Source organism: Chelonia mydas, chromosome 2 (assembly GCF_015237465.2).
Source record: "Chelonia mydas isolate rCheMyd1 chromosome 2, rCheMyd1.pri.v2, whole genome shotgun sequence".
NCBI classification, from domain to species: domain Eukaryota; kingdom Metazoa; phylum Chordata; order Testudines; family Cheloniidae; genus Chelonia; species Chelonia mydas.
The window spans coordinates 187,521,303-187,545,360 of NC_057850.1; the positions used below are offsets into that span (position 1 = coordinate 187,521,303).

The following is a 24,058-nucleotide window of genomic DNA, read 5'->3' on the forward strand; positions in this document are numbered from 1 at the left end:
CACATGGTTGATGCACAGGAAGGACAAGTATGGCTGTGGGCTGCTGGACCACCGCCTACAAGCAATCGAATGGGACACAAAGCTGATCCATGTGCATACCCATAGAGGAGTGGCCCCAACATAGTCCTGCCACATCTATTAGCTACTGTTTGCCTCCTAGCCCAGAGAGCAGTGCTGTGGCTGAAGATCAACCCACTGACCAGTCCCCAAACCTTGGCCTGAGAAATAAGATGCTGCTGTAAATGAGAAAATCAGAGTAAGAAGAGCGTTAATTTTAGTATCCAAGGCTGACTCAGAGGCCGAATAGTCACTATGCTAAGACCTGTGTCACCAGGGCCATTGCTTCTCCCTGGCTTCAGAGTGTGCACTGCCACGCCCAGTCTCAATCCAGGAAGTTTGGTTGTTAACCCCCCGTTAAGAAAATAAACAGGAAACAGTCTTAACTCAATCCTTGGCCCCAGGCATCAGGACCACCCTTCCCAGGAGTCTCTTGCACCCCAGCTCCTGGCAGCCTCCCAGCCTCAGTCAACTCTGCTCCCATCCTGGAGCAGCAGCTACAGGACTGCTTCCCTGGCCCCTTGCTCCAGGGACCCATCACCCCAGGAGGCAGCTCCACACCACTAGGGATTTCCCTCCCCTGGGCTCAGCCTATCTCAGTCCTTCCTCCCTAGCTGCCTGCTAGCAGCCCTTTCTAGTGTAGCCCAGTCCTCTTTAATTAGTGGGCTGGAGTCACCTGCTCTCGTCCAGGGGAGCTGGGCTCCGTGTATCACAGGGTCCAGCTACCCTGTGACACCTGTCACAGTTGTCCCAACCCAGAGTGTGTGTGCCAAAGTAGCCTATCCTGTGCTGGGCTGGTTAAATCTAGTGTTCCCAGGTGAAAAATCTAACACTGCCTACCCAGAGAATATCTTGGACTTTGTGTATCAGGGTGGTTGACCATTGTATTGTCCAGTTATACCCCATACCTCTTTAAAAAGAGAATGTATTGAGCCCTACTAAGGTCATTCTCTGCATCAGGGTGATGGAGGTTTTAATTCTGCCTCAGAGTCCTACCGGCAGAAGACCCAAAGCATGCCCATGCTCCGTAGGAGTCGTGTCCATTTTGGTATGGAGGATCAGAGCCAGTGTACTTGTTAGAGACTAACCAATGCCTTATGCCAGGGGTTCTCAAACTTTAGCAACCTGAGGACCCCCATTTTGATTTAAAATATTTTGGGGACCCCCAAGCCTCCCCGCTCAGCCCTTCCCCTGCCCTTTGCCTTACCCCTTCCCAGGGTCCTGCCCTGCCCCTTCTCCGAGGCTCCACCCCCACTTACTCCATTCCCCCTCCCTCCATCGCTCACCCGCACTCACTTTCACCAGGCTGGGACAAGAAGTTGGGGTGCAGGAAGGGATGCAGGATGCGGCACTTATCCTTGGGACGCTCCTGAAAGTGACTGGCACATACCTCTGGCTGCGGCTTTTAGGCGGGGGGGCCAGGGGGTCTCTATGTGCTGCCCCTGCCCGGAGGCACTGCCCCTGCAGCTCCCATTGGCCACAGTTCCGGGCCAATGGGAGCTGTGGAGTCGGCGCTCAGGATGGGGGCAGCGCATCGAGACACCCTGGCCTCCCCGCCCCAGGAGCTGCAGGGACATGCCCACCGCTCCTGCGAGCAGAGGGGAGTCAGGGCAGGTAAGTCTGTTCCCCAGCGAGCTGGAGGCATGCCTGGGAGGGAAGGAAGGGAGTTTCACAGCAGGGCTCATGGGCCCCCAGGAGTCCCCTCGGGGACTCCAGTTTGAGAAACGCTGCCTTATGCCAAGCCTGAATTAGATATTCGGTATTAGGCAAGGGAGAACACAGGCTAAAACAGTGCAACCTACAGTGAAGTGTGCAACACCATAATCCCCATCCTGCTGGGATGCTCTGATGCTCCACAGAGATGTTTGTCATAACATAGGTTTGGACTACATTAGATATGGGGAAATCTCACACTCATCATTGTGTAGCACACAGCAAAAGTCCTGATTCATAACACTCCTCGCACTAACTGGTAGGTCATTAAGGGAGGGGAAGATCTTTGACTCTTGTAACACTCTCATCTGTGTGAGATGTGCCCTCACTAGGATCTTTCCATGGCAATTAGTATTTGTTCTGTCAATGGAGATGCTGCTGTTATTCATCTCCATCTTGCTGCTGACTCTCCTGTCTTGTTTCTCCATGCTGCCCAGAGGCTGCTGTCCCACTGGTTGGTCACCCTTATTACTGGTTCCTGTCTCTGATTAGTGTGGTGGGGGCTGTGATCGTCCTCTTCTGGCCACAAGTACGAGTATGGAATGAAGGTAATCTGTCCTCACTGTCTACCACACACAAGCCCAAGAACGGTAATGTGTGAGGCTGTGGCCTCTGTCTTGCAAATCTGCAGTCTCACTGGAGTGGTGGTCACTGACCAGAAAGTTGCTACCGGCCAACCTATTCTAGCCTGGGTGGTGGTTACCCTTTGTGACTGCAAAAGTAAAGGGATTTGAGTAGCCCATTTACCACACATTCAGCTTGCCTCCTTAGATTGATTATTGAAATGGCACGATACCCAGATGAAGAAGGTTGTTGCTGCAGGTGTGAAAAATGGGGGAATGCTTGTGTCTGTGGCAGCTGATGGCCATTAAGTGTCCAAAGGGACACAGATTGAGCAGGGCGGTGGAGCGGTCTTCTCACACCACCTACCATGATGCTGCAGTTGCAAAGAATTGTGTTAGCAGCCTGACACGCCTCCAAGGGAAGGAGATTTTTCTTTCTTTACATTTTAACATTTTATTAAAATCCTTTCAGTGCCTTTGATTGTCAGATTTGCATGTGTAGTTAGGTAAGTAGCTACACATTCTTGTAACTGACATACACTATGCAGAAATCATGTGGGCATAATTTTCAGCCTCAGCTCTTGGCTTTGTCTTGTATCAGGCCACTAGTATTATTTTAATATGGTTTTATAATTGCATTTAGTATGTCACCATGCATACCTCCTCTGATTTCTCTGATGATTAATTTATCTTTGCTGTGTTATTATTCAGTTGTGTTGATTAGGTGTTTTAAAAACCTAGTTACAAAAAACTAGGCTGACTTAGAAGAGAGGGTCAGAAGTAGGATAATTCTAGATTAACTCAAAGCCCTGAAGGTTTCTCCCTTACCATTGTAGTTTTATGTAGGACAATTTCCTTTCTTGTTCGCAGCAATTAAAATCTATTATAAAAATTCTATTTAGACAATCCATAAAACTCACATGATAGAATAAAGATTCCTTTGGAAATTCAGAGATTCTGTTCAAGTAAATATGGCTCATTTTACTGGGAGACAGGAAAAAGCTGACAAAACACCTTCCTGGTATCGCCAGCATCAAACTGCAAATCTGTCTAACCAGCAGCAGTAAAGAGCAGCCTTTTGAAGCCAGCTAGCAAAATTGTACTGGGGGGGGAAATCTTTTCCATGCTGTTCATTTCACAGGAGCCTCTGGAACTGCATTTATCATTTTGGTCTGAACCAAACAGATGTCACTTGTAAGAACAGTTTTAGTTTTTTACCCGCTTCTTCAAGTAGTATATTGCACTACTGTACCATAATTTACTTGGAAAGTTAATTGCTCTATTATTTTGCAGTGACCTTGAGTGTCTTTCAGATCTAAAGAAAATGACATTTCGGTTTTCTAATTTAGGCTCACAAAAGCGGTTGAAAGAGACAGCGCTAGTACCTGATTCACACAGTGAAAAAGTGCTTGTGTTAAATTATAGGCTGCCAAAGCTGGGACCAAAGATAACATTATTAGGCTTTTGCATTAAATATGATTAATGGGACAACAGGGCTATCATTTGGGCCACCTCATGTATGTATCTTATTTTTTTTTTGGTTAGGATTTTGTCATTTAAATCAAGGATGTGCATTCATTTTCCCTCTCTCTCTCTCTCTCTCTCTCTCTCTCTCTCTCTCTCTCTCTCTCTTTTGTAGGCTTAAAACTTATCTTGTATACATTTTCTTCTCATATTTTCTGATAGCATCAAGGTGCTCTCTGGCAGAATTTTGGAGGAGGTGGGGACTCCCTTTTTCTCTCTTCTCATGATTAATATCTTCAGGGTTCAGGAGAGTATGAGATAGTCTTATAGTGGAAAAGCTGATATGAGACACAGAGAGAGTAGTTACTTACAGATCTAACTGACTTTTTTAGGCTATGAAAAAATGAGACAAAACAAAGACCCGGTTTTCAAAGGTGCCAAGAGCTCTCCGCTCCCTTCAATTTCATTTAGAGCTGCTGGCCCACGGCATGTCTGAAAACCATGTCCAAAGACACCTGGGAAATATATTGGAAAAATTGTTTTACTGTAAAACATTGAGGTCCGGATCCTGCAAGGTATGCAGGATAAATATATTAAAATACATATATCCCCACATGGAGTATGTTGCAGGATGGGGGCCTTAGTCTTTCATCTCCTTTCTAGTAACATAGACTCAATAGAATAGACTCGTATTCAAGTTCTGCGTGCTCTGGTATTAGCCGTCACTTGCTCTTTTATCAACACTGTAAAGAAATTTGAAATCCAGGAATGGTTTTTCCCCCTTTGTATCCACTCAAACTCTGCAAATTATATGTAATGGTTAATACATTTTGAATATTGATAACTGACTAAAGGAAAACAAGAGTGCTTTAGAAAATGTCCTTTTCACAAAGGTTAAGCAAAGTAGATACTGGGTGGACAGTGGAACTGATGTGATACATTATGGTAATTCCAGTGCCTCCCAAGGATTGTACAGAATCATGTCTTAATCTGACACGCAGTTACAAAACTTGCAAAGCCACAGAATCAACTTTTTCTCTGCAAAGAACAGAAATGAAGGTAACTCCAGCCATGGTGATGTTCCTACAAGCCTTTTTTTCCTGAAACACTGCAGTGTATTTAGCACACTGCTGCTTAGAATGCTTCAGTCTGGAAGATCAGAGCTGCTGCTGCATAGAAAAATGGAGAACTTGCAGTACATACAGAGTTTCAGAACAGTGACTGTGGCTGAAAAATGTAGCTGTCAATTTGGCAAACTGGAATAAAAATGGAATATAGCTAGGAAAAGTGTGCTTTTCAGATACTGGTATGAAGCTAGATCCTAATAATATTCATGTATGTTTTGAGTCTCTGTCCAAGGTCCTAACAGCAATCTGAAGGGAAGAACAGGAGGAAAAGTTGTTGGGAACCTATGAAGTCTGATAAATAATATGAAAGTTGTTTGCTTAATAAGATGTGTATTTTTTTTCTTTTTAAAGAGATACTATAATCTTATGATATAGATATATCTTAAAAAAAAAAAAACAAGAAATTTTTCAGTGTGTAGCATACATGTTGAAGACCCCTTTCAGCATTTGCCCCATAAATACATTGCTTGATAAGATTTTTGTCCAACCAACGTTTGATATGCTTTGCATACTCTTACAGTTAAATGGGGTTTTAATAAATTCATGTTTACTCAAATTTACACTGGTGCTCATTGCTTCGGCAGCTGAGTAACTTACCTCAGTAAAAACCAGTTTGGGCACAAGAGTGACTTTTTTTCTGTAGCTAGTAAATTAGAACTGAAGTATTTTAATACAAAATGTTGTCATATGTTCCCTCTGCCCTTTCTTCATTGTGTGGAAAACTAACAACTTTATATCTTCATATGTCGGTCATCTAATCAATAGATACACTATGGGTTTTAAAAATATAGGCTCTGTTCCTCTGTATTTCTCATAGGTTAACTCCCCCCAGTATTTTCTGTTTAGCCAAGCAAGCCATTTTCCCTACAATAAAAAAGCTAGTGTCATAGTTTGTAAAAATAACTGTGACCGTATCATAACTGTTTGAGCTCACCATATCAACATGTTGAAGCTAGTTGTCCTACTATGTAACAAGTTTTGTCCTACTGTAGAATCTCATTTCTTAGGAGAAAAACTTTCAATATACACAGGAAGTTGTTCTTGGACTTTTAATCTCTGCACTAAAATGGATGCTAAATTTGAGGAATATGACTCATCTCAGGACTATACAGATGAGACTGAGTTACAGCTATAATTGGATGCTGATTTTTAACGGCTATTTCTTGACGATCATAAAAGCTTTCTCACATGCTGACACCAGTGTACTTTAGTTCCTACTTTTGGGGGGAAATGTCATGTGATTTAAGCATCTAGTACTTTGGTCACTGTGGTGAAAGGCATGGATATTTACGGGAATGCAAACATACCTATGTTACTGCTGCTGGCCTTTTGCTCCCCCAGATCTGCTCCCCCAGATCTGCGCCCAACCTCCACGGGAGCACAGCAAAAAACCTGGGCATTTTCCCTCCGAGCAGTGTCACACATACTTCCGTGGGAATTGATTCTCATTCCAGCTGCTCATGTCCTATCCTAATTACTCCACAGCGGCGCTAATGGTTTTCCTGGATCACAGACTTGTACAATTCTACTCACTTGAGGCTAATTTTTTTTTTTTTTTTTTTTTTACTTTTGAAAAGGAAAGTGACATATTATCATTAGGTTTTTCATTACTGTCCCATGTTAAAGGATGGGGAAAGTAGGTATTTGTATCTGAGCTAGTACCGTTTCCTTAGTTTTACCAGGCTGCAGTATCATCACATAAAGGAGTCTATGGTCTATGAACCCGTACCAACCCTACAGTGTACAATTTGTATCCATGTTTGAAAGGTTATGGAAACTCCATCTAAACTGAGACATCACAACAAAACAGTTGATGCCAAAAGTAGTACAGAAAGCTGCTGGTTTTTTCTTCTGTAGGCTCAGGTGGGGATACTTAACAATATCCACTGTACAGGTCCAAGATGGTCAGGTATTTTCCTTTGCTTAGGATCTCTATCAACTCATCAGCTTGGAGAATGAGATGTGAATTGAATTTTGACACCACTGGCACAGCAAGTAGAAGGATCCATGTGATTCTGATACCAAGGTGAGAATTCACTGTAGCAACTGGCTCAGTTGCTCCCCAAGGTAAGGATTTCTTCCACTTTATTGACGGGATCAAACCCTGGGGGAATCAGCATGGACTTACTGCAGATAAGATTGTTGCTTCTCAAATATACTGGGCTCTTAATAATCAAAATGAGTCTCAAGCATTCCATTAATCATTCAGATAATAAGCTGTGGGCAGTCTGGCATTTCATCTTTGTGTCTCTGACTTGGTTTGGTTCATTCACCAGTATGTGTAATTCCTCAGTTGTTTTGACGTCAGCTATTTTGACACTTCTCAGCTGGATTAACATTTATCCAGTTTCGCTCGCTCCAGGTTGAAACAGTCTTTTAGTCTTAGTATTGGTTTGCAAATTACTTCTGCTACATAAAACTTGTATGATCGTGACTTTTGTGTGTGTCTGCACATTCAATAATGCACACTTGCTGTCGCGAATACATAATCGCCATCATCGTCCTAGATCTTACCATATGCAGAAAGTTTATTAATTATTTTTCTTATGATGTAGTCTTCTATATTACTTTGTCTGAGCTTGTTTCATAGAGTTTAAGACCAGAAGGGAGCATTAGATCATCTAGTCTGACCTTTATATTACTGTGTGTGTGTGTGTGTGTATACAAATGGGGGAATAAAGCTTTTATCACCATAAGTAGTAAGGCCATGAGTGAGTTATTCAGGTCTTCCATATGAGAGTTTACAAAAGCTTCATATATCACATTGTATACTGTGTATAGTCCACTTAACAGACAGGAAAACTGTTTTACAAATGTTTTAGACAGCTCTATTATTACTTATTGGCTGCAACTGTGCAGCTGCAACAGTTCACCTGCAGAGTTGAATGCCTTGGTATCATGATGCAGTCAGAGACCGAAAATATAACCAATAATTTAGAAAACTCTGAATTTACTCAAGCTAGCTTTTATAGGCATAAAATGTCCGTGTTGAATCTGATATCTTGGCACCTAGAAGCAAGCAGTTGCTTGTGGTGTCCATTAGGGAAGGGATGACCCTCGCATTTCCAGTGATACAAAATATGTGGTTTCAAGCCCTGCATGGTCATGAGATACTGGACCTTAAATCTGACACTGGACCAGGACTAAATATTACTCATCATGAACGTTGAAATCTGTTTAATTTGGTGGTAGAGAGAGAATTGAACATTCTATGGGGAAAGGAGGAAACGTCCCTCTAATAGTTTGAAGTAGCTGTTTGATTTCGAATGTTAGAATAAGATCTGGCAGATGAATTACGTGGGCAGAGGGAAAGGTGAAGTGGTCAAAAGTGCATGATATTTGTAACTGGTTATGCTGTTTGGAGGAAAGATGTGTACAATATTCATACGTTGCTATCATGGAAAGTAAAGGAAAATTAAGGTTTTGACAGCACATTAACTCAGCTGTGTTGCATTTACTGACCTTTTTTTTTTCTGTTGTAAAAAAAAAACAAAGTTTGGTTTTCTCACTCTCCAAAAAAACAATTCTCTTGCCCCCCCTCCCCCCACCAAACCAAAACACGATACCTGAAGGAACTTTCCCTCTGTATGGGCAGAGATCAAGCAAGGGAAATGTCACCCCAAAAGGCAAATGCTTTGACAAGTTACAGTGAAAATGTAGTGTTATAATGGGAACTGTTTGGCAGCTGCCACTGCCTACATAAGGTTGCAAGTCAGTGCCATAGGTAAGGTTGCCTCTGGATTTCCAGTTTAACAGGACCTAAATTGCACATATATGCTGATACTACTTCAGACTGAGATCTCACCAAATCTTGCAAGATAAGATCAAGACTGATTGGCAAGCTCTCCACAGAAAGCCAGGACTCTGCTTGATGTGGGGGTGTTGGTTAAACAGGTGGGGCACCCTGCCATCTAAGCAAGTCCTGAACCAGTGTCCCAGCATAGCATTAGAGAGCTCTGTGTCATATTTTGGATGAGATCTAAAACTGAAATCCCTGATTTTGTGTAGTCCTTAAAAGTCATATGGCATTTTTCTCAGGAATAACTCTGGTCTCTAGGCCTAATTCCAGTTTGGGTAACTACATCCTGCCAAGCTAATTTCTCTTGGAGATTCAAATGGATGTAGTGTTTTTATTCTCTTCCTGTGTTACTCTGTGCTGCTTAAACAGGTGGATTCCTCTCTCAGAGATGGCTGCATTTCAGTGGAGGTGAATCCTGTGTGCATGTACACCCTACACAGAGATTTGAAAGGGTATCATATTTAGGGTGCTGTTTCCACAAGACACTTAAGAATGTGCCTAAGTTTAAGCAGGATTACCCGTCTATAAAGTTAGGCACATGCTTAAGTATCTTGCGAAATTGGGGCTTAGATTAACAAACTGAAAATACCACAAATTTTACTGTTACTGTCTCCAGAATCTTACCTAGAAGGATTTAATATGACGGTCTTATGCACTTATTTTGAAGTGTTTCCTATAGCAACTCTCTCTCTCTCTCTCTATATATATATATTCTCTGCATACCTGCAGTGCTATTCACCAGATATATCCTCAGCATCTATATTTACGTGTAGCTAATAATGCCATTTTACAACTCTTGTCTCACTTTTGCATATTGGACTAGAAGACCTTTCAGGTTACGGGGAACGAGCATGTTTCACAGCTTGTTTTTTCTTGCTTAGTCTGATACTGTATGAGCTCTTTTAATCACGAACACTGCATAATCACTAGAAATTTCATTTGCTGTTCCGTTTCCGAACATTCTGGTGTGTTACATATTTATAAACTTTGCTAGAGCTAAATTGGACTCAAGTCATAATTTTCTCCTTTTTCCATTATTTATAAGCCCCTCTTCAGTTAGGTCATGAATTTACCATTCACAATATATTCAGACACCCACTTTTTGGAATCTGGTATAAACTGATCAAACGTTTGAAGCAGGGAGATTTATCATAGGTTATCAGATCTCTTTCCTAAGAACCTCATGAGGTCTTGACCTGCTTTATTTAGTTGGTGTAAAAGTACCTACAGTAACTCCTCATTTAACGTTGTAGTTAAGTTCCTAAAAAATGCGACTTTAAGTGAAATGATGTTAAGCGAATCCAATTTCCCCATAAGAATTAATGTAAACGGGGTGGTTAAGTTCAAGGGAAACTTTTTTCACCAGACAAAAGACTTTTATACTGTGTGTGTGTGTATATATGTGTGTTTTAAACAAACAATTTAATACTGGTTCTAAATACACAGTACACAGCGATGATTGTGAAGCTTGGTTGAGGTGGTGAAGTCAGAGAGTGGGATGTTTCCCAGGGGATGCCTTACTGCTAAATGATGAACTAGCAATTGGCTGAGCCCTCAAGGGTTAACACGTTGTTAATGTGGCCTCACGCTCTACAAGGCAGCACGAATGGAGGGAGGGGAGACAGCATGGCGGACAGACACACACCCTGTGTGTGTGAGAGAGATGCGCATTGCTCCTTTAAGTACACTGACCCCACTCTGAGTATGCTGCCTATTTAAGTAGATCAACCAGCAAGCTGAAACAGTAGCTGCTGCCAGGAAGCTCCCTCTGTCCTGAGATCTGTCGTGTGTCCCCCCCCTGCTCTATGGAAGATGGGCCAATTGGGGTGCAGGAGCGAGGGGGACACCCTGACATTAGCCCCTCTTCCCCCCCCCCTCCCCCACACAGCAAGCAGGAGGCTCCGGGGAGCAGCTCCAAGGCAGAGAGCAGGAGTAGCACATGGCAGTGGGGGGAGGGACAGCTGAACTGCTGGCAATTGATAGCCTGCTGGGCGGCTGCTTCACAGGGAACTTAGGGGGGCTGCCGGTCCACCCTGGTTCCAAACCCCCACCAGTTAGCTGCAACGGGCTGCTCTTCCTGCAAGCGGACAAAGCAGGCGGCTGCCAAACAACGTTATAAGGGAGCATTGCACAACTTTAAACAAGCATGTTCCCTAATTGATCAGCAACGTAACAGTGTTAACTGGGACAACTTTTAAGTGAGGAGTACTATACTACTGAAGACCAAGTGCACTGTTTTGGGGTGGGGAGAATAGATTGACTAACCAACTGTTTTGTGTTTGCCCAAGTGGTATCTAGGTTTCTCTGATTCATAGGTTTTAATGACAGAAGGGACCATTAGATCATCTAGTTTGACCTCCTGTACAACACAAGCCATAGAATTAGACTTAAACTTGGTATTTTCTGCATATTGGATCACTCCTGCTGGATTTTTCTTCCAGCTGCTATGTTTGTCCTAGCATATCTAGGGAACATCTCACTGATTTATTATACAGGATGTCAGTGAGGATACTGTTGTGGTCTGATGTGGTCTTTCAGAAGGTAAACAAATGATATATTACTCATGTGAGACCGTATCTGGTCTGTCACAAGCTGTGTGATCATGTATTAAATGTTAATCTGAAGTCCTTAGGTCTCCTGGACCACAGTCAGTTTGGTTTTAGGCCTGGTTATAGTACAGAGACAGGACTGGTGGGGTTGGCTGATTATCTCCTCCTGGTAATGGATGAAGATTTGGAGTCCAAGCTGTGGTGTTTTGTTTTTTGAGAGAGATTATAGTCCATGCTATTTTGACACTCCTGCAGATCCTGGCAGGTAGGAGGAGTTGCTCTTAAGTGGGCTGGTTGTACTGATGATATTTAAGCACGTATTTCCATTTCATCTTAAGAAGGTCAGAATGCCTGAGTGATTTACTGGGTTATCTGGTAGAGACTCAATTGGGATAAGAGTGAGGTAATGCTAGTAGGCTTGGGGAAGCACTTGGAAGTTATTTCAGCTCCCTTTATTGGGAGAGTATACCCGCCATTTCTTATGTGCGTGTGCCATCTGGGTGTCCTTTTCAATCTGCTATTGAATGGTAGCATTAGTGGCCAAAAGCACTTTTCTCCCTGGCTGGAAAGTTCTAACTTTCCTTTTGGATGCTTCCCTCTGCAGTTATCCATGTTGTAATGTGCTTTCTGTGGCGCTGTGCATGAAGACCATCTTGACGCCCGTGCAGAATGCAGTTGCTCGCTTCTTTGGCAGCGCTTCTCATAAGGAGCACCTAACACCAGTGTTGTGTGATCGACTCTGGCTTCCAGTTTGGTTCTGAGTGCAGCTTCAAGGTGTTGATTTTGACCTATGAAGCCCTAAGTCATTTGGGAATCAGTTACTTGAGAAACTGCCTTACTTTTCAGGTGATACTTCTGTGGCTGAAATCATTGATGGTGCTGTTTTAAAAGAGAGTAAGCTGCTCTGGACTTTGTCCTCCCTGGTTGACAAAGCCAGGCTTTATTGACTTAGAGGACATACTGCAAGGCCTGTCTGTTCTCCGTGGCTTTTAAAATGAGGATGAGTCTGGGTGCTGTGGAGAACAATTTTAAATCTGATTGAGTGAGGAGGATATTGATGTATATTGTAAGGTTTGCAAATATTTGTATTGCACATCCACATAGATTAATGAGTAGAGATGTTTGGGAAAAACCAAACTGAAATCAATATTATCAACTGCAGTGACTATTAGTGGCTCAATCCCGCAGCATGCGGACTCTGTTTGTGAGGTTCTGACTGCTCTCAATTCCCATTAAAATCCAGCATCTCCCTGAACTGGGCCTCCTTTCTGCTGGTGGGTAGGTGATACCAGCCTTTTGTTGCAAGTAGCTTGTAATGTGGACCCTAACATTGTGCTTGTTTGTCAGTATCGCACTTGGTAGATCACTGCCCTGATGAGAAGAAATGTACAAACACAGACACACTTTGTCTTCCCTTGATGTGTTCTCAGGGGAAACCCATGTTAGCGTCAGATGGAATATTGGGAGACTAGAGTGTACGCTTCTCCCAAGGTGAAGGGGGAGATGTCTCTCACCATTCTAGTGAAAAGCACAGGCCTACCAAAGCAAGGCCTAACTCAAGGGCCTGCCCCCTCCTCTCTAGCCATGTCGGCAAATGATATTTTGGAAAGGTTACACGGGGATAAGATGTTCCTAGCTCTATATAATCCCGGCCTTGTGTATGTTGCCACAATGTTGTAATAGATGTCATTTTCTCTTAGTAAATTATTGCTGAAAGGCTTTGTGAAAGAATGGAAAGAGGGCAGATGTTTCGCACTCAGGGAGTGCAAAGGAGTTCCAAGGATAAAGTTACGTAAGGTCTGCCAGAATGTGTGCCTAGCCTAACCTAGTATAATATCAGAAAAAGGGGCTGGGATTGTTGTTTCCAGGAATAAATGGGTCTAGCTGCCTATTAGAAGAGATTGTACCCCGGCAGTGGGGTATCGCCCACTCATCCCATGTAAACAGTGTATTCATGTGGTGATACAATGTTTGCTTCTACTCTGTAGAATTGAGATCAGTTTCCCTGAAGCGATTGCTGGACTGAGCCAAGCCTTAGGGTTCTCTTGCCTAGTTGTACCTCGCTTTAATTTAGGGGTTACTGATATATAGGTTCCCCCTTCAATGGCTGACCTGGAGCATTATTTATTATTGGTGTTGTGATAGCACCTAGAGGCCCCGACTGAATCTGGGGCCTCGTGGATATGCAGCACTGAGCAGAGAGTGAGAGCTAGACCCTGCCCTGAACAGCTTAGTCGAAATCAAGGGTGGGCAAACTTTTTGGCCCGAGGGCCACATCTGGGTGGGGAATTGTATGCAGGGCCATGAATGTAGGGCAGGGGCTTGGGGTGTGGGAGCGGGGTGCAGGAGGGGGCTCTGGGCAGGGGGTTGGGGCACCGCAGGGAGCTCAAGGCAGGGGGTTAGGGGACTCTGGGCAAGGGGTTGGGGTGCTGGGTGCAGGAGAGGTTTGGGATGCAGGCTTCGTCCTGGTGCCGCTTACCTCGAGTAGCTCCGGGGTGGCAGCAGTGTGCAGTGGGGCTAAGGTGGGCTCCCTGCCTGCCCTGGCCCTGTGCTGCTCCTGGAAGTGGCCCGCAGGTCCGGCAGTGGCTTCTGGGGGTGGGTGGGGTGGGGCAAGCGGCTCCGCCACGCGCTTCCCTCGCCTGTGGGTACCACCCCCGAAGGTCCCATTGGCCAGGAACAGGGAACCAGGCCAATGGGAGCTGCAGGGGGCAGTGCCTGCAGGCAAGGGCAGCTCACGGAGCCCTCTGCCCCTGTCTTCCCCAGGGGCTGCAGGGACGTGGTGCCAGCCGCTTCTGGGAGCGGTGAGGGTCCAGGGCGGGCAGCCCGTCTTAGCCCTGCTGTGCCACGAGGCTGGCAATCCTGCAGGCCAGATTGAAAGCCCTGATGGGCCAGATCAGTCCTGTGGGCCATAGTTTGCCCTCCCCTTGTCTAAATAGATAAGGTGAAGGGTAGGAGAGGAAACAGGCACAGAAAGGTGAACTGACTTCCACAAGGTCATAAAAGCTGGTCAGGGCAGAGCTGGGAACAGGTTTCTGATTCCCCCTGCATTGGGCCACACTGTATCTCTGTACGAGCCCAAATTCTGAGAGGATCCCAGAGTTCCCCAGGTATGCCCCTAGGCATGTGTATGTTTGTCACCATCCTGTTCTGTTCCTCTTGGTAACAGATGAAAGAATGGAAACAATAGCTAGATGGTAAATAAATCCAACTAGTTTTAATAAAAGTGACCATAAATCGGGCATTATCCCAGCCACGGTACTTTTGGTTGACTCTTTCTAAACCTCCTCACACAAGTACAGTTCAAGACATATGTCTTGACTGAAGTCTTAGAGACTGCTCATGTGAGTAAAGTCTCTCACATTTGCCTGAGTATTTTCTGATCAAGCCTGGAGGGACTGCAGGCTAATAGTTAGAATTGGCTGGGATTTTTTGACAAAACAGAAATGGTTTATGGAGACATACCTGTTTCAATAAAACTTTCTCAGGTCCAAGATTTGGGGAGGGGAAGAGAAAGAGATCCGCTCCAGAACAGCTGATAGCCCAGTGGTTAGGGCAGTCCTCCGGGAGGTGGGAAACCTAGGTTTAAATCCTTGGCTCTGCTAGATATGGGCTTGAACTTGGGTCTCCCCCATCCCAGGGATGTTCCCTTTAGCACCAGGATACAGTCTGTCTTTCTCTTACTGGCCCAATGACTATTTAATTATTTTATACACCAGCGGAATAGCTCCAACAGGAGACAGAGATGCTGACTCCAGAGCCTGGTGGGTAGGACACTAACCTGGGATGAAGGAGATCCATGTTCAAGTCTTGTTTTGATTCAGCCAGAGCAGGGACTTGAAACTGGGTCTCCCACATGAGTGTCCTAACTACCAGGCTATTGGCTATTCTGGGGTCTGTCTCTCTCATGGTTCGTCACATTTTTTGAAAGGTCTCTGTTTTATCCTGATGTGGAACAAAAACAAAATTTTGAAACCTCTCATTTTTTGCAAACTCCAATTCTTGTTTTCTTGCCAGCCCTACTGATGATGCTTTTTCCTTTGCTTTCACATCAGGGTTGGCTGTTCTTTCAAGTTTTTTTGTTTTTGTTTTTTAAATCGGGGAGGAAATCTATTGGATGTCACTCTAGGCTGGCAGTGATGGAGTACAAGCAAGTGGTGGGTGTTTAATTTGAAATTCCAGCTCTATTCATCCCTCTCAACCCTGGTCTTTGGACATGGCTGCTAAGGGCATTTCTTATTTATAGACAGTGTTTTACTGCCCATGGGGTCAAATCTTTCTGGAGTAAGAGACAGCTACTGCATCTCTGTCCATGTGGTTCATATAGACAGGCATTCCTGTAAGATTACCTGAGAAACAGGACAGGAAACCTTAAGACATGAAAGCAAAGGGAAAACTGATGGAATACAGTTAAATTCTAATTCACATCGTGAACGTCTGGGTCATCAGACTTACATAAAGGAATGAATGTTGCATGATGGAAGGAAGCGTGGGCGGGAGAGAGAAACAGGTTAAAGAACCATCTGGCAGGAAAATGAAAAGATTCAGAAAACCTATATTCTGTGACTGTCTGTCAAAAGTAAAGACTGATGTATGCATACAAAGATTACAGAATACTATCCCCTTCTGTCCCCAGATTTGCTTTACTGTATCAAATTCTAGGTTTTTATATAAGGATTAAAATAGCTATTTATTTTGTGTTTGTACAGCACCTAGCACAATGGGGGCCTGGTCCATGACTAGGGCTACAGTAATAAAAATTATAGATTTGGTGGTTTATTTCTAAAATGGCAACAAGAACTTTTCTTCAGTTGAGGAATTACATATTTATATATCTCTCATTTCTATGCTGTTCCCTAAATTAAGGTAGTTTCCAAAAGCAAGTGGTCAAACCATTTCCTGTCTGTCTTAGTCTTCATTATTTCTCCTAAATTATTTAAAGCTATTAAAAATGTATGGCACATGTGCAGTGCCACGTTTAATGAAAGACTGGCTTTCACTCTTCTCCACTAGCACAATCTGTATTGGTGCTGACTTTACATGGTGAGGCACGTCAGCCATGATTTATTCTCATATTTTATTTCAGCTGAAAGCAGGATGAATTCAGATACATTGTTCATCGATGTCATTCAAAATTTAAGGACATAGCGAGTTATATTTCACTCCCCTAGGTCTAGGCATGCTCTTTTTGATTTTAAAGGAGGCTCAGATTCCTGTAGAGATAAATATCTGTAATTTAAAATCCTGTTTCTTCTTTTCTTGCATGTTTATTTGTCCTCCATCAGGTGGGAGAGAGGGAGTCAAATCCACACCTAGATCAGCAGTTTCTCCCCTCCCTGATCCTCCACTGTTCTTTTAAGCTATACTTTTGTCCTGGGCATCCTTTTACCATGGCAAGCCATGATATTACAACCAAACCTCAAGATATTTCAGCCCGTTTCAAATGCGGGTCCCACATTCAGAGTATGTGCATGAAAATCAGAAAGGGTGGCAACATTAGCTGATCTTTTTGATTATTTGCTTTCTCTAGTGATCAAATAGACTAATCCAGTTGTGTTAGTAATCAAATAATCAAATGATATAATAATTACATTGTTAATTTGGTGTTGATCAGATTGGGTTGATTTATCCATATATGTACACAATGGCATATTTATCAATCATGCAAATATGTAATATTTCAGCGCTGATGTGACTTCAAAGATGCATGGAAAAGCTGGCAATAATTGGTGGTCTTCCACTGAGATCAATAGCCTTATACTTCAGGGTCTATAAAGCTTTGTTATAGCTCCTTACATGCATCAGATGAGCAAGATTTGATCCAGTGTATAGTAACGACTTTTGAATGTTGTGTCTCAACACATCAAAAGAGATTTTACCATCAGTAGGGCTAAACGCTTGCTAAACACTAGCCCTTTTTTCTGGAAGAAGGGGAAAAAGATCTATTAATTTGAAAAACAGTTCAGTACAAAACTATTGCATGTATTGTTTAACTAGGACAGTAGCATTGTATGAAAATGTAAATGCCCAAATATTTCCTCAGTGTTGAGATCCTGTTTGCTAAGTTTCATCTGAAAGGGATGCCAATAGGAATGTGAGCATGTGCTTTTTCCCAGCCTGCTTCCAAATACATAGTACACGCACCCTGGGAATCCAAACTAACCCCCTTCCTGGGGTGTAGTTTTATTAACAGTGATACAACACAAGATCAGCATCAGTCTTCACCCAAGGTGTGGCTGCTCCTAGATCCCTCCTCCTGGCTGCTAGCCCACACCCTAGATCCTCTCTTTCTAGGAAAGCCACCCCCATCCTACTTATATCAAGCCAACAAAACCCACTTAATAGTCCACAGCAGGATCAACACCTACTAACATTGTGGTGTGTATCAGGCAAACTCTACCAGCCTGGTCCAAGGATTTTACAATGAAAACAACTACTGGTCCTTATTTACAATACTGTCAGCTGTACAGGGGACAGTAATATTGTAGCTAATGTGTAGTATTGCTTCCATCTGTCATGTTTGAGTTGCCCCTCAATGGCAGAATAATACCAAAACATTAATTATATGCGCCAGGGGAGAGTTGCAAATGCAAAAATCTGGTCTGTCAGGATTTATCAGACATCATTTTGTAATCAATAGTTTATTTATTAAACAATCAAAAATTGTGCAAGGCCCATAGCCAACAGACCAGGCTCTGCTCAGATGTTTCAGCTGAATCAATGCAAGTAATCATCTGCTTTACATCAAATATTGAATCAGTGCAGGTACTGGAATGACAAATGGCTTTATTATCTGTATGGAATAGACTTGAAATGAGAACTGAGACTCAGAGGCTTGGTATTAACACTAAATTTCTGTACGTTTCCGTTCTTATTTTTCCATTCCACTTTTGTTTCTTCCTCCTACCCCTTGCTTTAGGTCTGATTCAAAGTAGAGTATTTTACTCTGCCATGATTGAATCTTGTGTAATTTAGCAAAAAAGGTTAATGTAACAGGACAAAAGGAATCTATTGAAAAACAAAATGGAAGCCAATGGCAATTATTCTGGATTTATAGAAGATGAAGTATAACTATCTCTTCTGACTACTATTGCAGGCTGACTAAATTCCATCAGTTTGGCTTGTCTGCATCACCAATAAGGAGATGAAAGTGACAATTCAGTCACAAAGTTTCTGTCATTCCGACAAAATATATTTTTGTAGTTCAACCAGGCACTGTGCAATTACCTCTCTTGCTGTGTAAACAGGTCTAATGATACACCATTAATATACAAAGAGAGAGCATATTTGCCATGTTTCAAACATTAAAACTCAAGAAGGGGAAGTGAGTTGTGGGGCACTTTGCCTATTTCTACTCTAACCTTTGTAAGCACATTTCTTTCCTCATACTTTTGCAGGAGCTTTGGCAAGAACTCAAGAGCCTTTGACTGTTACTAACTACCTTTAAAAATGAAGTTCAAATGTTTAAGGAATGGATTTATTTCAAGGGTTTTTCCGTTCCAGCGGTTGTTGCTAATGCTGACCTGCCAGGAGGTTGGTAGCAAAGGTCAACAAGTTCTATAGTTTAAAATACTTAACAATATCCTTGTCTTTTTTGAGTTTGAAAAAAACACTACCTAGGGTTTCTCAGCCATTCCCCTTGTAGATCATGTTTGTGAGACTGCGGGTTGCTGTACCTTGTTTATAAAAACTATGGTAAGCCAAACCAATGTTCTGTTTTTAACTGGGACAGCTGCAGTCTTTATTACCCTCAGGAGGATGAGGCTCTTGTAGGCATGAGTTGTATTTCTTTTCTTGATCTTACAGCTGGCCCAATAGCTGATCAAGAAGTCAGGTGGACTTGTGTCAACTTATATCATGACTGAATTTAGTCCCTAACAAATAAAAGGGAAACTCTCTGTTAATTTTTTTCTAGGGTACTGACTTCAGGAGACCTCATTCTAACACTGTCTATTTACTCAAGTGTGTAAAACGGCAAGCTGCATCTATCTAAGAGTCTGAGCATCTCTGGCAATTATTTAAAAATACAGTAAATCTATTCACTGGGCAGCCGAGGGCTTGGGAAGGATGCTGTTATTGGTAGGACCTTGTTATAGGGCCTCCTAATTCAATACCCATTGAAGTTAATGGAAAGACTCCGATTGTCGTCAGTGAGCTTTCGATTAGGCTGAACTTGTCACCTGATGAAACACCATTGACATTACACCAAGGATGAACTGCTCAGTGGTTTGAGCATTGGCCTGCTAAACCCAGGGTTGTGAGTTCAATCCTTGAGGGGCTGTTTAGGGATCTGGGGCAAAAACTGGGGATTGATCCTGCTTTGAGCAAGGGGGTTGGACTAGATGACCTCCTGAGGTCCCTTCCAACCCTGATATTCTATGATTCTGTGAACTCAGCCCAAGCTGTGTCCTGCAGAGATCCAGTTTACCCGCCCAGGGGCTATCGGAGCCATACAATTTGCACGTTGTGTGAGGCCCATACCTAAATAACATGGCTTTAATGGATTAAAGAGCTTAATACCAGAAGTAGCCTTATCAAAGAAACTATTAATGCAACATGTGGGTTTATATGTTATGATAACCTAGAAATTCTCCATTTGTGCAGCATTAATATATTATACCTGCATGCCAGCAGTCCCTCATGTATCCTGCACCTCCTATATGTGCAATGGTTACAGGAATCTAGGGAATTACTAAATTACCCCCAACTAATATCTGCTGCAGTGACCGTACAGCACCTGGAGAGTATCATTGTTATGTGTGATATGCATGTGCTCTATAAAATTCATATACTTGTGACAAAAGACATACAGCTCTCATGGAAGCCAATGGAGTCACACCAGGGAGAATGTTGGCCCAGTGTGTTATACAAATAAATACATTAAACAACCAACATTAGTGAATTTTATCTGATTAGTATGTTATATCCATAGTACTATATACTCAGCCACTTGTTCTGAATATAGAACAGGAATTATTCCAAAGAACATGATTGTCTGTTTATAGTAGTAGTAGATAGGATAATTGACAATGGTTCCTGTGCTTAGCTTTTAACTTGGCTTCCTCACCTTCCTATTATTAAATAAGTCAAACAGGAGCCACCATACACTACAGTAGTGCGTGTGAGAAACTGACTACAGATCCCTATATTGGATATCTTCCCTCTGCCCCATGGCTTACATTTAAGAAATATGGCAAAAATTTAGATTTATGGGTACAATCATGATTAGCCCGTTTGATACTAGTTGGGAAGTTCTGTATTACGTCCTGTTACTGAAATGCAATGCGGGTAGATAAAAATAATGTTCAGTGAGGAATTTAAAATGGTAAAAATGCTTGTCTGTACTGCTGCCAGTCTCGGTCACTTCTGATCTCTCCTGTTCAGTATTTGAAGGGAGAATTCAATTTTAAAACAACGTTCTTACTAATTTTACATGAGGACTTCCCTCTCTGTCTGCATAGTGATTTAAAGCACAGGGCTGGCAGTTAGGAGACCTGGTTTCTACTCCTGGCTCTTCCACAGGTGTATGACCTTGGGCAAGTCACTTAACATCACTTTTCCTCGGTTTCCTCATCTGAAAAGTGGAGTTAATCTCTCTTTGTCTCACACCTTCCTTCCCAAGGATGTTGTAATGATTTGATATTTGGACAGTGCTTTGAATGAAAAATAATGCATAGATGTGAAATCTTGTTATGGAACCAAAACCTAGCTTTCCAGGATGGAAGCAGGGTCAGACAGCTAGGAAATTTGTTGCCTTCCATGGCTCACAGAAGATGGAGTCATATGGGATCATGCTCAGGAAACACAGGATAGCTCTTTGGCTGCCAGGGTTGTGTGCTTTTGTCATGAAGTTTCCTTGGAAGTGCTGCATGGATCACAGAGACCTAAGGTTGTCCCCGACCACCGGTATGAAAGGTAGGGGCAATTACATACAGAAAACACTCATAGATATAAAAAAGTGTTTACCTAGCATGTTTTCAGCTGTTACAAAAAAACACACTGCCAGATGGCAATTCTGAATAAATACACTTTTGCACAAGGAGCAACATTTTCAGTGTTCTTTCTGCATTTGCACATGCTGTTTTCCTTAAAACAGATACAGAAGACGTTCAAATGTTTAATACAAAACATAAATGATCATTCAATAGCAAGTATTAATGTAGAAATAGACTGGCATCAATATCATCTTCAGTGCTGGAAGATTGCTAGCATATCTTAGGAGATCATGCTATTTGATATGTTTTTTCTTCACAATGGTTACCTTCAGCGATGCAATGACTCACCAGCGTGGTGCTTCTTGTCGGTCGTCCTGGGAATTAGCTCTGCCGCCCCGGAGCACCCTCTGCATGCCGGAGTCTCACCTGCCACTGGCCCCCGTGTCCCTCCCGGACTCCAGTGCCCCTGTACAGCAGGGCTCTGCCCTCTGCAGTAACCCCACAGCTCTGGGTCTCCCCTCCCCAGGGAACCCCCAACCCTCTATCCCCGCCTTGCCTCAGTCTATGGCTACTGCCAGTCACCATCTAGCCCCTGCTCCCTGGGGCAGACTGCGGTGTACAAGTTTCAGAGTAACAGCCGTGTTAGTCTGTATTCACAAAAAGAAAAGGAGTACTTATGGCACCTTAGAGACTAACCAATTTATTTGAGCATAAGCTTTTGTGAACTACAGCTCACTTCAGCCATTCATCATTGGCAAAGGGAGGGGTTGGACCTGCTGCCTTTGCTTACCCTCTGGGCTGCAGCCTCTGCAACCCCAGTACCTGGTTTGGCCTTTGACAAGGCCTGCAGCCTGGGGAGTTGCCAGGCGGGAGCTCCCCTGCTCCTCTCGCCTTTCCCCAGCCCTGCTCAGTTGCCTGCACCCTCAGCTCCCAGGCAGCTAGGTCCTTCTCCCTTTGAAGCTGGAGGGAGAGTCTGCCTGAGCTCCTAGCTAGCAGCCCTTTTATAGGGCCAGCTGCAGCCTGACTGGGGTGTGGTCCTAGCTGTGACTGCCTCCCCAATCAGCCCAGCGTATTGGCTTCCCAGGGCAGCCCTTTCCTGGGGCTGTTTTAGCCCCTTCAAGGCCGGAGCGGGTGACCACCCCGCTAGATTACCATATTTCAATGCTATTCCTCTATCCATCCACCCCCAGACAAATTGTCTGAGAAATCTCTGTGCTTGCAAATGATATCAGCTGTTTACTTAGAATTCTAACCACTGGGTTTTTGTTGTTTATCCTTTTGTTTTTGTAGAAAGTTTTATATTGCACCTCTCTTAAAAACTAATGTAATCAAAAGACTAATCACATGCTTAGTGGCCTTTACCAGCATGGACTAAACTCATGGAGAAACTGGTTCTCACTTTGCTCGTAAATAAGAATTGGGACTTGTTAGCCAATTCTGGAAATGTACGGTCATACTGTGTAGGAAAATAAAGTATTGCAAATAGACTCCTCCTTATTGAAGCCTTTTGACCTATGGAATGCATTTTTATTGAGTTAGTTTTTTCATTCAAGTCTTTTGATTTCTGTCTTGAACAATTATAGGTGCGGTTTTTCATTTGTTCCTTCTTTGGTGACCTAAAGAGGCTTATCCCGGCAAGCCAGACACTTTCCTGATCTTGTCCATCCACGTAAGACTGTGGTCTATCTCCTGAAATTTTTAGAAGTACAGAGGACAAGATCGTCAGCTGGTGTAAACTGGTGTAGTTTGATTGGATCTATGCTGATTTATGCCAGCTGAGGATCTGGTCCAGAAATCCATTTAGGGGGCAAATTAATGAATGAAGGATTTTGCAAAGGATTAAAATCTGTAACTTCAAGCATCAGAATGTCTAACATTTTATTCTTTTAGTTAAAACAGACCTCCACATGACTGGTAAATATTTTGTAGTTTGCGGGTGCTAGGGTGATGAGATAGCAAGTATGAAAAATCAGGACAGGAGGATGAGGGGCTCTAGGTGTCTATATAAGACAAAAACCCGAATATCAGGACTGTCTCTATAAAATCGGGACATTTGGTCACTGTAACGGGTGCAGGAACAAACGGTTCTGATTTCCTTGGGTGTATTTTCCCTGGCTCTTCACTACGATAATTTCCTTTTGCACATTGTTAGCTTCTAGCAAAAAGCCTTTTCACAGAAAATCTCAGTCATCATGCTAGCTATCAAACATGTATTTTCCACTTGACAGTGCTGGCGCCCTTAGGAGCAGTGGAACTAAAGGAAGCTCAGAATTAAAGAATCTGGCCTTTGTAGGAGTGCCAATTGAAGCAAAACTACTTGTTTCAAGCAGCAACAAATGGAAAATGTCCATAAGTAACGGTTCAGATTGAAACATGTCAAAGTACCCAATTTATAAAAGGGGAGAGACACTGTTCACTGCTCTGAAGATAAATTCTGGTCCTTTTTGTGCTAGGTTACAGCACTGAGATTAGCATTAAACAGAGATACCTTTTAGTCTTTTGGCATTATCTATAGATATAGGAAGAAATACCATTATTTTACTCCTGAAGGCTAAAATGATTAATTCCTTTTACACAAATATTTGCTTTGTTCTTCCTTTTAGATAACCTTAGCTGATGTTATTAATGTTTAACTGTAAATATGGGATATACAAATTCTGTAAAGTTGCAAATCTGCTCTTCTTACCACCTCCAAAACTGCCCAGTCCACCCCAACCCAAATCTCCTTTTCACCAGTTCAACCCTCTTAAAGAAAAGAGGAAATATATCATTAGCGTAACGTTGCATTCAGATCCTAACACTTCCAACAAAGCCACATGAATCTGTCAAGAGAAAATAAATCTACAGCAGCGGG

The 24,058-nt window shown here is 43.0% G+C and overlaps 1 long non-coding RNA gene across 1 annotated transcript in view; it reads left to right on the forward strand.

Moving 5' to 3' along the window:
• The first annotated feature begins 5,628 nt into the window (after positions 1-5,628).
• LOC122464676 overlaps positions 5,629-24,058 on the forward strand; it is a 53,976-nt gene continuing 35,546 nt past the window's right edge. The window contains exon 1 of the long non-coding RNA XR_006288944.1: positions 5,629-6,991. This is a non-coding gene — a long non-coding RNA (uncharacterized LOC122464676). The remainder of the gene's footprint in view (positions 6,992-24,058) is intronic.